We start from the raw sequence: 13,881 nt of genomic DNA, 5'->3' as shown, positions 1-13,881 counted from the left end.
GTAGGCAATTAGATATTACTCCCTCTATAAAGAAATATAAGAATGTTTAGATCACTACTTGATTGAAACGCTCTTATATTTCTTTACGAAGGATTGATCTTAACACTTTTATATTTCTTTACAGAGGGAGTATTATTTATTCACCTTTGTATCCATTTTTAAAGCCTCATAAAGTTATATGCATTTTCTAATTTTTACATCTACTCTTATTTCCATTTGACCAGACATTTTGTTCTTCCTTTTTTCTCACTTAGGTTCGTGAAATACTGAAAGTATTTTAATACTTTCTAAACTGAGTTCCTGCAAGTGTGTTTAATGTTGTATATTGTTTTCCTTTGATGGAAATTGTTTGTTGATTCTTAGTAATCATTTTGATGATCCAGATGGCAAAATTTAAATTTTTGGATCCTATGATCCTTTGCTGAATGTTGTATATGTTTAGGCTATTTTAGAGTATTTTCTTTCATGTTTTATCTATGATTTTTTAGGATTCATGTTTTATTTACGTTTTTTTAGCATCAGTACAGACACAAGCGCTCATATACACGCGCATACACTCATCCCTATGAACGCACACACGCACACCCTACCCCTATGAGCAACTCCGAGAGATTGAGCCGGCATATCATCTTGAGATTTACGAAGTCACCGTAGGCGCCTCGTCGTCGACGGGAACGTCTCCTCCCACTGAAAGCGCATCGCCGGAAATCCTGAAATAAATCCAGGAATAATGCAAGCACTAGAATTTGAACCCTGGTGGGTTGGGGATACTACTGTCCACCAAACCATCTCAACCACAAGTTGGTTCGCATGTTTTATTTACGTGTGCCAGGATCGGTGCATTCCACAGAGAAGTAATAAAAAGAATTTGTACCCAATTTTGCATAGCCCATGCATGAAGCCTACAAAGGCCCAACATATATTTTAGGCTCATTGGCACAAAAAATCTGATTCTAAAAAAAACAATTTCTTTTCTTTGTCTAAAAGAACAATTTCTTTTCTAAGTAAAACATCCCGTAGCCCCAGGTCCCAGAATCAAAAGAAAAAGGACGCGACTAGCGGGCAAACATCTGCCCGCTAGCGCCTCCTAGCAGCCTCCCATATTAGGTAGGTTTCGGTTCCCTTGTCCAGATTTGGAAAGTGAGAGGATCCACCGTCTCTCGCGTCCCTCGTCCACCCAACGAGAGGGAGCGCTCTAGACGTGCCGTTCCCACGCCCTTTTGCTTCTTCTCCCCACGCCCCCTCTCCTCCCTTGCCCCTCATCCGAAGGTCCCTGTAATGGCTGCCACATATTGCTTGAGAACTGAAAAAGAGATCTATAAGAATCTAAACACAAAAGGGAGAGATAGAAAAGTGAACCATGGTGTATAAGAGGAAAGAGATAGAAGGTTTGACTTTTCCTCACCTTGTTCATCCTGATTGCAAACTCCTTTTCCAATGTTTTTCCCTTGTTTCTTCCATCTGCATGAGCAACTAGTATTGATTTGTACTGCACCCGTTGCAAGAAACAGTAAAAAGGAATTAGTGAGCAACTATAGCGGTTTTTTAAGCAAATCAAAGTATTGACAAAAAGCAAGTGCCAGTACATGAAAAGTGTTTCGTTTTCCTTTATCCACCTGCTGGCTGTTGTCCATTCAGAGAAACCCCTTGATGCTTTTCTTAGGTTGCTTTTTGTACTATAAATGTGTTGAAAAAACAAAAAAGAGCAGCCAAGTTCTAGGGTTTGTTTAAGCAAAACCAGTGTTGGCAGTAAGCAATTCTTGTGTGTTTCGCGCGTGCTAGAACTTGATGTGTAGGGGGGCAAAGTGTGAGCAACTATATCAGATTTTTAAGCAAATCAGTCATTGACAATAAGCAAGTAAAGTCAGGACATGAAAACTGTTTCAGTTTTCTTTGTCCAACTATTGGATGTTTTACCAGAGAAACCCCTTGATGTTTTTTTTCTTACATTGCCTTTTGTACTAGAAGAGTGTTGAAAAAACAAAAAAGAGCAACAACTTCTAAGGTTTGTTTAAGCAAAAATGAGTGTTGCTAGTAAGTAACTTATATGTGCTTTGCATGCTAGAACTTGATGTGGAGGGGGGAGTGTGAGCAACCACTGGGCGCTTTTTAAGCAAAAATGAAATGGGTGGGAGAAAGCAAAAACAAAAGCCCGTCGTTTTTAGTTTGCTTTTGTACAAAAATGGTTCTTCCTGAAAAAAAGGCAACAACTTTTATGGATTTGTTTAAGCAAACCTAGTGATACCATTAAGCAATTTGTGATATATTGTGTCATTAACAGACCTACTAGGCTCTTCATATTCATTTTTAACAGAATCACTCGAAAAAATGTAGGCAAGTTCTGAGTTTTTTTAGGCAATTTCAAATGCAAAATCAGGTAATCAAGAACAGTTGATCCCCCTAGATAGTACGGAACTAAGCCCCGGAACAGGATGTGAAAATTACCGGAGAGTACTTGGTGATGGTTTCCTTTTCTTGGGCATTTCTTTGATAGCTTGAGATTTTTGTAGGTGACTCCTGAGAAAAATATAAAATGAAATGAAAACACAAAGGGTGTGTGGGGTTCCGTAGCAAAAAAAATAGCTACGGGGCTCCTCGCCCCCCAACAACCAAAATAACGAAGCGAAAAAAGTGCTCGTAGACAAATAGCTAATAATAGTGTTGGGTGCATCTCAAACACACGCACGATGAACCAAGCCCCACATATAAGAGAAAACAAGGAGATGGAAAATTTTGCATCATTTTTTAGGCACCTACAAAATAAGACAAACTGGCTAGGCAAGTTTTTGGATGCTTGACAACCAAAAGGCAGGACTTTCTTGACAACTATGTGGGACTTGCTACGGGTTTATCTATGACTTGCCTATTGTTTGGACAAAAAGATTTATGAATTCTCTGTTTACACACGCGTAAAATTTCTAACACCCAAAAACCTTCCTACCCCAATAGTTTTTAAGTTGCTTGATCTCTCTGTGTGTGTGTGTGTCAATTGCTTGGTCTAGCTGTGTGAAGTTGCCTAGCCCTCGATATGTGTGTGTTTTCTGAACTATCAAGAGACTACATTTTGAGGACAAAGTTCTGCATCATTTTGAGGCAAATAGTACGTACACAAAAATGGTTAGGCAAGTTTAAACACATGATCAAAGTTCATTTCAACCTAGCGACACATTTGTATAAAAAAACCAAGCATGGACTGCCTATCATTTTCTGAAGAAAAAAACTACTTCCAGCAACTCACACAAGCATATGTAGCAACAGTCTACTCTGTGTTGGGCAATTTTCCGCACTTTCCCGAGGCAGTCCAACTCGTGTACTCTGCTTATCAGTTTCCCAAATTACATATACACGAGCAATCGAGCATGCAACTCATGCCCCTTTGCTAGGCAACTTCCGGCTCGAGCCCTCTCAAAAATTGCCAGTTGTCAAAAACCTGATGATGATGCTATTGCCATCAAAACCCATCCCCCCTCCCTCTCATCCCATGCATATCGACCTCCTCCCATGCAAAATCAGTGTTAGCAGTAAGCAACTCTTGTGTGTTTGAGGCAACTCCTCTTTTCTTGCTGAAACAAAAAAGTTGGATAGCTTTATGAGTACCTAGAAGTGGACCTTGAAGCTTCTTGCTTGGGCGTGTGCACAAAACCTCAAAAATGTTGCTTTGACATCCTTTTAAAATTTAGTAAGGCCCTGCAAACAAAACAAACAATTTGTTTAGGCTAGAATATCTACGAAACCATATTTACAAAACTCAGTTGATTTTTTTAGAGTAAACTTAGGTGATTTAGGAAAATATATTTTTATATGTAGACAACTTATTCTATGGAAATAAAAAATTTGTGCAAACAAAATCACTTTTTTGCTAAAAAAATATATATCTCTGGCAACTCACGCCAGCCTTTTTCGCAACTACATAACATGTGTTGGGCAAGTTTTGGGCGAAATAAAACCCAGCATCTCAGGGGCGGATCTTTTGGGCAACTCACGCTAGCATCTCTAGCAACTAATTATCATACATTGGCCAAGTTTCGGACACCCTCGGGTCGAGTCATCGACGATTCCAGCCCCTGCATCTCGGGAGCGGATCTTTTGGGCAACTCATGCCAGCATCTCTAGCAACTAACTATCATGAGTTGGGCAAGTTTTGGACTCTTTCGGCTCGAGTCATCGGCGATTCAAGCCCCCACATCTCGGGAGCGGATATTTGGGGCAACTCACGTCGGCGTCTATAGCAACTAACTATGATGCGTATGGCATGTTTTGGACACTCTCGACTCGAGTCATCGATGATTCCGACCCCCGCATCTCGGGAGCGGATCTTTTGGGCAACTCACGCCGGCATCTTTAGCAACTAACTATCGCGCGTTGGGAAAGTTTCGGCCACCCTCGGGTCGAGTCATCGATGATTCCAGCCCCCGCATCTCGGGAGCGGATCTCTTGGGAAACTCATGCCAGCATCTCTAGCAACTAACTAGCATGCATTGGGCAAGTTTTGGACACTCTCGGGTCGAGTCATCGACGATTCCGACCCCGCATCTCGGGAGCGGATCTTTTGGGCAACTCACGCCGGCATCTCTAGCAACTAACTATCGTGCGTTGGGCAAGTTTTGGACACTCTCGGCTCGAGTCATGGACGATTTCATCCCCCGCATCTCGAGCGCGGATCCTTTGGGCAACTCATGCCAGCATATCTATCAACTAACTATCATGCATTGGGCAAGTTTTGGACACTCTCGGCTCAAGTCATCGACGATTTCGGCCCCCGCATCTCGGGAGCGGATCTTTTGGGCAACTCATGCCGGCATCTCTAGCAACTAGCTCTCATGCGTTGGGCAAGTTTTGGACACTCTCGGCTCGAGTCATGGACGATTCCATCCCCCGCATCTTGGGAGTGGATCTTTTGGGCAACTGACTCACATGTGTTAGGCAAGTTTTGGACAATCTCGGCTCGAGTCATCGACGATTCCAGCTCCCGCATCCCAAGTCTCGCACCCGCGCTCAAAAATATCGATTTTCCCATGAAGATGGGACCCCCCCCCCACACACACACACACACCCCTCTTCAATCTCCCTATTCCGCCTCTATCACACAGAATTATATATGTGAGTAGAAAAACACATGCTTAGGGGTGTCGATTTTGGGATACTTAGGGTGATTTGTAGCCCAGTTCTTCGACCACTCGAGACAACGCTTCCCCGGATCTAGCTCTACCCCACTAGGTGGCCGCAATGTACAAATAGCGCTGCCCCCTTGGCTCTTCCTCTTCCTTCGCTTGCTGGTCACCGGTACTCCTGCATCTCTCTCCTCCCTTCCGCTTGCTGGTTGTCATAAATCATATGCCAAAATAAATATTGTAGGCAACTTTCTGACATTATTAGGCAATTTAGTGTAGAAATCATTGACTAGAAGGAAGCATGGTGTTTGGCTAGAACTCAGTGTCCAAAAAGGGTGTTTGGTTAGAACTCAGTGTCCAGAAAGGTTATAGATTGACTAGAAGAAAACATGTTTTTTTGTCTTGACTTTCTCGGTCTGAAGTACAGTCCACAACTTCTTACTTTTCCTTGCTTAGTGATGTACTAATGGCTAACAAAAGTGCCAACAGGGAACTGGTTCAGCTCCAACTAAGGAAGGAGAGCTAGTGAATTGTTCAAACAGATGGAACTGTCAGTGCACACATCAAAACAATCTCCTGTTGTTAACTACATCTTGTGTGTGGCATCAACGACCACTGGAAGACAGAGAATCTTTCATTCAGATGCAGTGTTGCTTTCCCCTAAGAGAGTTTACTTTAATGTGTACTAAAAATAGCATAACAATAATAATATGGTGCTAATCCTTTGTAAAAATCAATTTGATTCTGGCGGCATTATTCAACACGCACTAATGTGCTTATACTTCTACACATATCTTATAGTATTAGAAGTTTAGAACCGACGGACTTGTAAATGTATAAACCATCCAAGTAGGCCTTTTTTATTATTGAACTAATGTGTTCCTGTACAAGTTTCAGTCTAGCTGATATGGACACCATATTCAATAGTAATGTTTAACTAGGCGGACAGACATTTCATCAGTGGCGGAGCTACGGCTGCGCAAAACCATGCCATGGCCCGCCCTGCCAAATGAGATTACGGTGTAGAGTGTGGTGCTGAACTGGGGCTCTGGGAGCAAAATTTCGGACATATTTCTTAAGCTAGTTGGTTTTGGCCCGCCCAATGAAGCGTGTGTAGCTTCGCCACTGCATATCATGCAACCAACTAACAAAATCATTAGGCAAGCAAATCATTAGGCTGATATGGATACCATGATCAATAGAAATGTTTAACCATCCAAGCAGACAACATTTCAGTATGTTACTTGCTATTTCAGATATATAGCACCTCAATGAGATGGAAAAATTGACTAACATTTGAGGCAACTACATATAAATAGTTAGGCAAGTTTTGTACGACAAAAAAAGGCATGTTCTGTGGGAAAGGATCTGGCAATTACTCATGAACTACTCATACTGCAAAATCTAGCAAGGCACCACATCTCTGTGTAACTCAACACGCACTTTGGTAAATCCAAAAATTGGTTCAGAACGGCTCACCCTGTGGACGAAGAGCGGGAGGGAAATCTACAGTGAGGTAGTGCATCGCATCCATTGCTCAGTGCTTCTCGTCGCCGTCCACATGACCCTTGCAGGCATGGTTGTGGAGGAAGAATTTGAGGCAATGCTTCAAGAGAATCCTCCCTATACTGTGCAGCCAGGGAATTGAACTGTAGGGGATCTCCAAGGGGCGCGTGAGCAGAAGGCGTCGTCGTTGGTTGGAATCTGCAGGGGGCGGCCGGAGCAGCCGCTTCCTCCTTTTGTTGTTGTTGTTGGATGAGAAGGGACCGCGTCAAACAGGAAGCAAAGGTCCCAGCCACGGGATGCATCAATCCGGCGAGGGATCGACGCGGCGGGGTGTAGGACGACGCCGGGGAGGGAGAAGCAGAGCGCGGGGTCGCTTCGCCGCCGGTCTGGGGCAGGGGAATGCGTCCGCTCATGCGGGGTGCTTCGTTGCCGGTCGGGGTATGGGGGCACATCGGTGGAGAAGAAGGTTGAGGAAGGAGGGGCTCCGGCGCAGGATTTGGCTCGGTGAACGCCGGCGAGTGCGAGGGCCAGGGTAATGGAGGCGAGCGCAGCAGATCTCATCGGGCGTGGAGGAAAGTGTGCACAGGGAGAGGGAGAAGGTGAGTTTGAGAGGAGTGGGGAACAGACGCACAGCCGCACGGGCAGAATGACTTCGTTTGTGTCGGCCCGGCCACCTAGTATCTGGAGGCCGCGATTTTGATCGAACGGCGCCGAAGGGTGTGTGCTCGGGACGTCTAAACAGCAAAGCTTTGCTTTTAAGAATTTAGGAAAGAAAAAACAAACTCGCCTCTGCTCCTGTACGATTCCCCACCCGGCTCCTCATCCACTTCCGCCATTTCCTCCGATTTGCCGCCGGCGAAGGTATATGTCGCCGCTACCCATCAGGAAACTAATCCCCATGTTATCACACATCTACATGTCGCTTATTTTTTGTCCGAATTTTGTTACCTTGAGGTGGTGGCGCTGGCGCATGTGGCTGGGTGAGTACGTGGATCTCGGCGAGGTCGTCGAGTCTGGCGACGCGGCCATGGATATGGCCAAGGAGAGCGTGGGCTACACTGCTCAAAAATTTATTGGCCGGAGGCTTTGGATGATGGTGGCACAGAGGTAGTGAGGGATCTCACGGAGTAGGGAACAGTAGCAAGACGTGAGCAGCTTCTGCTGGCGGATGTTAGTTGTTGCCCTCCTGCTATGCGACCTGCTACCAAACGTAGGTGTTACTGCAACCATACAAGTTTTTGTGTAGGGGAATGATCTAGAAATCTGAATAAGTTTTTATCATTCCATTGCTAAACAATACTCATACCACAACTTTCTGTGTGGAGAAGTGCTCGTATACTTGCCCTCTGAATTTTGCAATAGAGAACATAGTAAAGCAAACATATTAAATTATCTCGACCTAGCAAGTGATTCTTGCATCTAATTATTGTTTGACAGTAAAAGCATCAGCCTAATTATTGATTGTCGATGTCACAAACTCACAATTATTATTTTTTAGTTGCCAATTACATTATCTGTCAAACAATAAGAAAACTTTTCCCACCGTGACTCCCATTTTAGCACCCCTAAAGAGTTTAATCTGAAAAGTTAGTGCAATCACATGGAGGAGGTTTTCTGTTAGAAACATTAGTTAGAACTGTAAACATATCTGAGTGTTGTATATCTTTTTCTAGCTTTTATTGTGGCGTGTCCTTGGTAACAAACACGAAATAATAGTCAGGAAAAACCTCCAGAGATCTTATGACCTCCTTTACCTGTGTACTATGTGCAAACCGGGCGATATTTAGTAGACTCCACAACCTTAAAATTGCTAAATGCATAAATAGATCGTTCTGAAGGGGTCCATGTAGATAGTAGCATGAAATATATATTTTTTTGAGAGCAGTAGCATGAAATATTTGACCCTGCGTAATCTATGAAATATCTTCAGTAATTGTTTTTTAAAAGAATAGAAATTTGCAATTACTTATATAAGCAATAAACATGTTCATCCATCAAGATCATATCTAGGTTGATAAGCTCATCAGCTGGAGTATTGCCCGAATCCCATATTCCCATACTTTAAACTGAGTGTTCCAATTTTGTCACCTTGTCGCTATCGCTCATCTTCTTGTACGATATACTGTTTTGGCCTCAGGAATAGAAATATAGCTGTCAATTGATGAAATTACTATGAAGATTTTATCAAGAAAAATTGAGTTTACTAAATAATAATTACCAAATTTGGTGGATCGAATGAGAAGCTGTTGGGCATGTCTTCATCCAACATTGAGTTATTTCGTCCAAAGTCGAGTTGCTTGTCGCGTGTAGCAGTTGGATGTGGCTTCATTAGGCGTCGAGTCGCATGTCTGATTTCTTTGATTGTGTGTTCAAGTTGCACTTTTGGATGACTTCTATCTAGGTGCATGCTTGTGTCGCCGATATAAGGGTTGATTTGGCAAGTAAACTCAGCACGTGAGATGCGCTTGTCCTATTCGTGGTTGTCTCATCCATGCTTTCCTTGCATGTTGGAATCCTATTTGTGTTTGCCTCTAATCTGGTGGTGTTAAAAAGTTTTTTTATTCTTGTGTCAGCAACCGAGTCCAACAGATTTAATAGGGGAAGACGCGGTGCCAATTTTTACGTGTGTACTTGTGACATGTCTACATACTAAGACATGTGTACGTGATAATATTTGCTGCTGACTATATTTGTATGTAACACCTGCATCTTATAATATAAGCTGTTAGTATCTAAACTTAACGATTGGGATAACTTTGCATATATCTGGGCTCAACCTGTATATCTCAATATTTGAGTTGTTTGTACGTGCCTAATATTTTAGTAACATTAGCCATGGATTTATATAAATCTGTACTGATTCTTGAACCAATCAGACAGTTTTTTTTTGTTTCTTAAACATGCACCTACCTGCAAAAAAAATGCGACAATCCGGTAGCTTTAATTTATATAGACTATCTCGGGCTGTTGTTTCCTATATTTCCTGATGATGTGAGTAATCTATTTTGGTCGGACTCTTTCTTTTCAAGGGTGGTTACGCTATTCCTTCATTGTCACATAGCAATGCTACCTTATGTGGGATCATCTTGGACATGTTTTTCAGTGGGGAAAAGGCATATGAGCCGGATGAAAGACAAACATAAAATTCATGAGGAAAGATAGTCGAATTATTGAGTGCATTGTAGTTTGTTGATAAAATACCTTGGCATGTGAGGTCAGAAGACAAAACTAAAGTAATATATAGACTTCTATACCAATTTTCATATTTCTCGTCTTCGATCCTCTCCCCATCCCTTGTTATGTATCTTTGCACCAATATGTGTTGGAGCAATTCCCCTCCAAGAATTAGATCTAAACATGGCTGGCTTCTATGTATACCAAATGTTTTCTTGTTCCGCCCAAATTGATCGGCCACATTCTTAGTTGCCTTGACTTTCTTGGGTAAAGCAATATCTTTCCTACCTACAGATCTATCCACACACGCTCAATTTAATATGACCACTTATCATTGTATAGTGGTATTTGCGCTTAAGGATTTTCTCTCATTCACTTCTTACTCATGTTGATCGTGTCTTTACTATTTTGCAATATCTTGCCTACCAACCTATGCACCCACCCATGCTCATCTTAATTTGATTGGTTATCACTGTATATTTGTATTTCTGCTTAAGTATTTCTCATTCACTTCCTTCATATCTTATTCATTTTGATCGTGTCTTTATTTCTTTCGTATCAATTCTTTTTATATATTTTCAGTATATCAACACAACTACTCATTACATAGTTTCTTTTCATGAAAATTGGTACAGCGGTGAACATCATGAAATTGGTGATGGAGGATGGTTGATGATGACGACGGCGACGAATCCCCCTCTCCGGAGCCCCGAACGGACTCCAGATCAGCCCTCCCGAGAGGTTTTAGGGCTTGGCGGCGGCTCCGTATCGTAAAACGCGATGATTTCTTCTCTCTGATTTTTTTCTCTCCGAAAGCAAATATATAGAGTTGGAGTTGGCGTCGGAGGGTCAACAGGGAGCCCACGAGGTAGGGGGCCGCGCCCTAGGGGGGGCGCGCCCCCCACCCTCGTGAGAAGGGTGTGGGCCCCCTGGTCTTCATATTTGGCGAGGATTTTTTTTATTTTTTCTAAGACCTCCCGTGGAGTTTCAGGTCATTTCAAGAATATTTGTTTTCTGCACATAAAACAACACCATGCTAATTCTGCTAAAAACAACGTCAGTCCGGGTTAGTTCCATTCAAATCATACAAGATAGAGTCCAAAACAAGGGCAAAAGTGTTTGGAAAAGTAGATACGACAGAGACGTATCAACTCCTCCAAGTTTAAACCCTTGCTTGTCCTCAAGCAGTTCAGTTGACAAACTGAAAAAAAGAAAGACAAACTTTTACAAACTCTGTTTGCTCTTGTTGTTGTAACTATGTCAAGCCAGCATTCAAGTTTTCAGCATAAATTATAACTAACCATATTTGCAATAATTCTCAGGTCTCACAATTACTCATATCAATAGCATAATCAACTAGCAAGTTATAATAATAAATCTCGAATGACAACACTTTCTCAAAACAATCATAATATGATATAATAAGATGGTATCTCGCTAGCCCTTTCTGAGACCGCAAAACATAAATGCAGAGCACCTTTAAAAATCAAGGACTGACTAGACATTGTAATCCATGGTAAAAGAGATCCAATCATAGTCATACCCAATATAAATTAACAGTGATGAATGCAAATGACGGCTGTGCTCTCCAGCTAGTGCTTTTTAATAAGAGGGTGATGACTCAATATAAAGGTAAATAGATAGGCCCTTCGCAGAGGGAAGCAAGGATTTGTAGAGGTGCCAGAGCTTGGCTTTGCAATAGAGATAAATTGTATTTTGAGCGGTATACTTTCATTGTCAACGTAACAACTAAGAGATGGCGATATCTTCCATGCTAAACACATTATAGGTGGTTCCCAAACAGAATGGTAAAGTTTATACTCCCCCTCCACCAACAAGCATCAATCCATGGCTTGCTCGAAACAACGAGTGCCTCCAACATACATCAGGTCCCAGGGGGAGTTTTGTTTGCAATTAATTTTGATTTAGTTTGCATAAAGCATGGGACTGGGCATCCCGGTGACCAGCCATTTTCTCATGAGTGAGGAGCGGAGTCCACTCCTCTTGAGAATAACCCGCCTAACACGGAAGATAAGGACAGCCTTTGTTGATACATGAGCTATTCGAGCATACAAAACAGAATGTTTATTTGAAGGTTTAGAGTTTGGCACATACAAATTTACTTGAAACGGCAGGTAGATACCGCATATAGGAAGGTATGGTGGACTCATCTGTAATAACTTTGGAGTTTAAGAGATTGGATGCACAAGCAGTTTTCCCGCTTAGTACAAGTGAAGGCTAGCAAAAGACTGAGAAGCGACCAACTAGAGAGCGACAACAGCCATGTACATGCATTAAAATTAATAAACATTGGATGCAAGCATGAGTAGGATAAAATCCACCATGAACATAAATATCGTGAAGGCTATGTTGATTTTGTTTCAACTACATGCGTGAACATGTGCCAAGTCAAGTCACTTAAATCATTCAAAAAAGGATACCACCCCATCATACCACATCATAATCATCTCAATAGCATGTTGGCATACAAGGTAAATCATTATAACTCATAGCTAATCAAACATGGCACAAGCAATTATGATCTCTAATTGTCATTGCAAACATGTTTATTCATAATAAGCTGAATCAAAAACGACAGGCTCATCATATTTACAAAAACAAAAGAGGTCGAGTTCATACCAGCTTTTCTCATCTCAGTCAGTCCATCATATATCATCATAATTGCCTTTCACTTGCACGACCGAACGGTGTGAATAATAATAAGAGTGCACGTGCATTGGACTAAGCTGGAATCTGCGAGCATTCAATAAACAGGAGAAGACAAGGCAATATGGGCTCTTGGTTAAATCAACAATAATGCATATAAGAGCCACTTCAACAATTTAATTATGGTCTTCTCCTACTGACCCCCAAAGAAAAGAAAAGAAATAAAACTATTTACACGGGAAAGCTGCCAACAAGCAAAAGAAGAACGGGAAATATTTTTGGGTTTTCTCTTTAATTATTACTACTACAGCAGAAAAATAAACTACTACTATTTTTCTGGTTTTTCTTAAGGTTTATTAAACACACAAGAAGAAAGCATAAAAAGGAAAATAACCTAGCATGGATATTACAGTGAAAAAGTATGAGCACCGACATCTAGCAATGAGTGTGTGTGAGCATAAATGTAATGTCGGTGAGAAATACGTACTCCCCCAAGCTTAGGCTTTTGGCCTAAGTTGGTCTATGGCCACGGCTGGCCTGGCGGATATCCATAATAATAGTTGTTGGGGTCGTACTGTGATGAAGAAGAAGAAGGCTCCGATTGCCACTGGCTGGCAATCATCTCCAGATCCCACTGATAGCTAGACTGTCATGAAGGATCAAATTGTGGTTCCGGTTCTGAATCCTCAGCTGGTGCAGGGTTCCGGTAGGCGTGAATAGCTGCCAATGAAACAAGGTACGTGCGTGCAGTCAAATCAAACAAAGAAGGAGCAGACAAGGTAATAGTCTCAGGATGATGTTTATTAAAGAACAGTTGATATCTAAGATCCCCTGCCCTATTCTTAACAATAAAATCATGTGCCACCATACTTTTATGATCTAGATAAATACGGGGTAGCACTTTTTCTTCCTTCTCAGCATGCCTAATAGGTATGTTAAAATGTGCGGCTAGGAGTGTGGCATAAATGCCTCCAAAGATGGGACCCTTAGTACAGTTCATATTTAACCGTCTAGCAATAATACCGCCCAAACTAAAGGTGTTATCACTATATAAACCTTGGAGCAGAATAATTAAATCAGGGATACTAACATTTCCAGAATTTCCGCGTCCAATTAAACAACGACTAGCAAATAATGCAAAGTAACGCAAAACAGGAAAATGTATGCTAGTGATTCGTGCATCGGAAACCTTCCTGGTTTCTCCTATAGTGATATTATCAATAAACCCAGCCACATCATCATGATGTGGTTCTTCTGTCTTGCCCTCAAAAGGGACTAAACAAATCCGACAGAAATCATAAAGTGACATCTCCTTAGGCTCATCATATAAATGAAATTTCACCGTAGGTGGTGAGTTCCTAGGATGAAAATAAAAGTTTTGCACAAAGGTATTTGTGAGTAAGAGATACTGATCGCATTGGTC

At 41.8% G+C, this 13,881-nt stretch overlaps 2 long non-coding RNA genes across 5 annotated transcripts; one reads left to right on the top strand and one right to left on the bottom strand.

Annotated features, from left to right (window-relative positions):
- Positions 1-838: 838 nt before the first annotated feature.
- On the bottom strand, positions 839-13,331 carry LOC125554817. Of its 4 annotated transcripts, none has more exons than XR_007304453.1 (5): positions 12,946-13,331; positions 3,598-3,687; positions 2,446-2,517; positions 1,406-1,489; positions 839-1,303 (listed from the first exon to the last, which is right to left on the bottom strand). It is a non-coding gene; the product is annotated as an uncharacterized LOC125554817 (long non-coding RNA). The 4 variants fall into 4 exon arrangements; XR_007304454.1 differs by lacking the exon at positions 12,946-13,331 and adding an exon at positions 12,432-12,470; XR_007304452.1 differs by lacking the exon at positions 12,946-13,331 and adding an exon at positions 7,566-7,820.
- Positions 7,323-7,920, top strand: LOC125554835. The gene is made up of 2 exons (XR_007304455.1): positions 7,323-7,478; positions 7,572-7,920. It is a non-coding gene; the product is annotated as an uncharacterized LOC125554835 (long non-coding RNA).
- Positions 13,332-13,881: the final 550 nt, after the last annotated feature.

This window comes from Triticum urartu, chromosome 1 (assembly GCF_003073215.2).
Source record: "Triticum urartu cultivar G1812 chromosome 1, Tu2.1, whole genome shotgun sequence".
In the NCBI taxonomy this organism is placed as follows: domain Eukaryota; kingdom Viridiplantae; phylum Streptophyta; class Magnoliopsida; order Poales; family Poaceae; genus Triticum; species Triticum urartu.
This window is presented reverse-complemented; position numbering and strand designations above follow the sequence as displayed.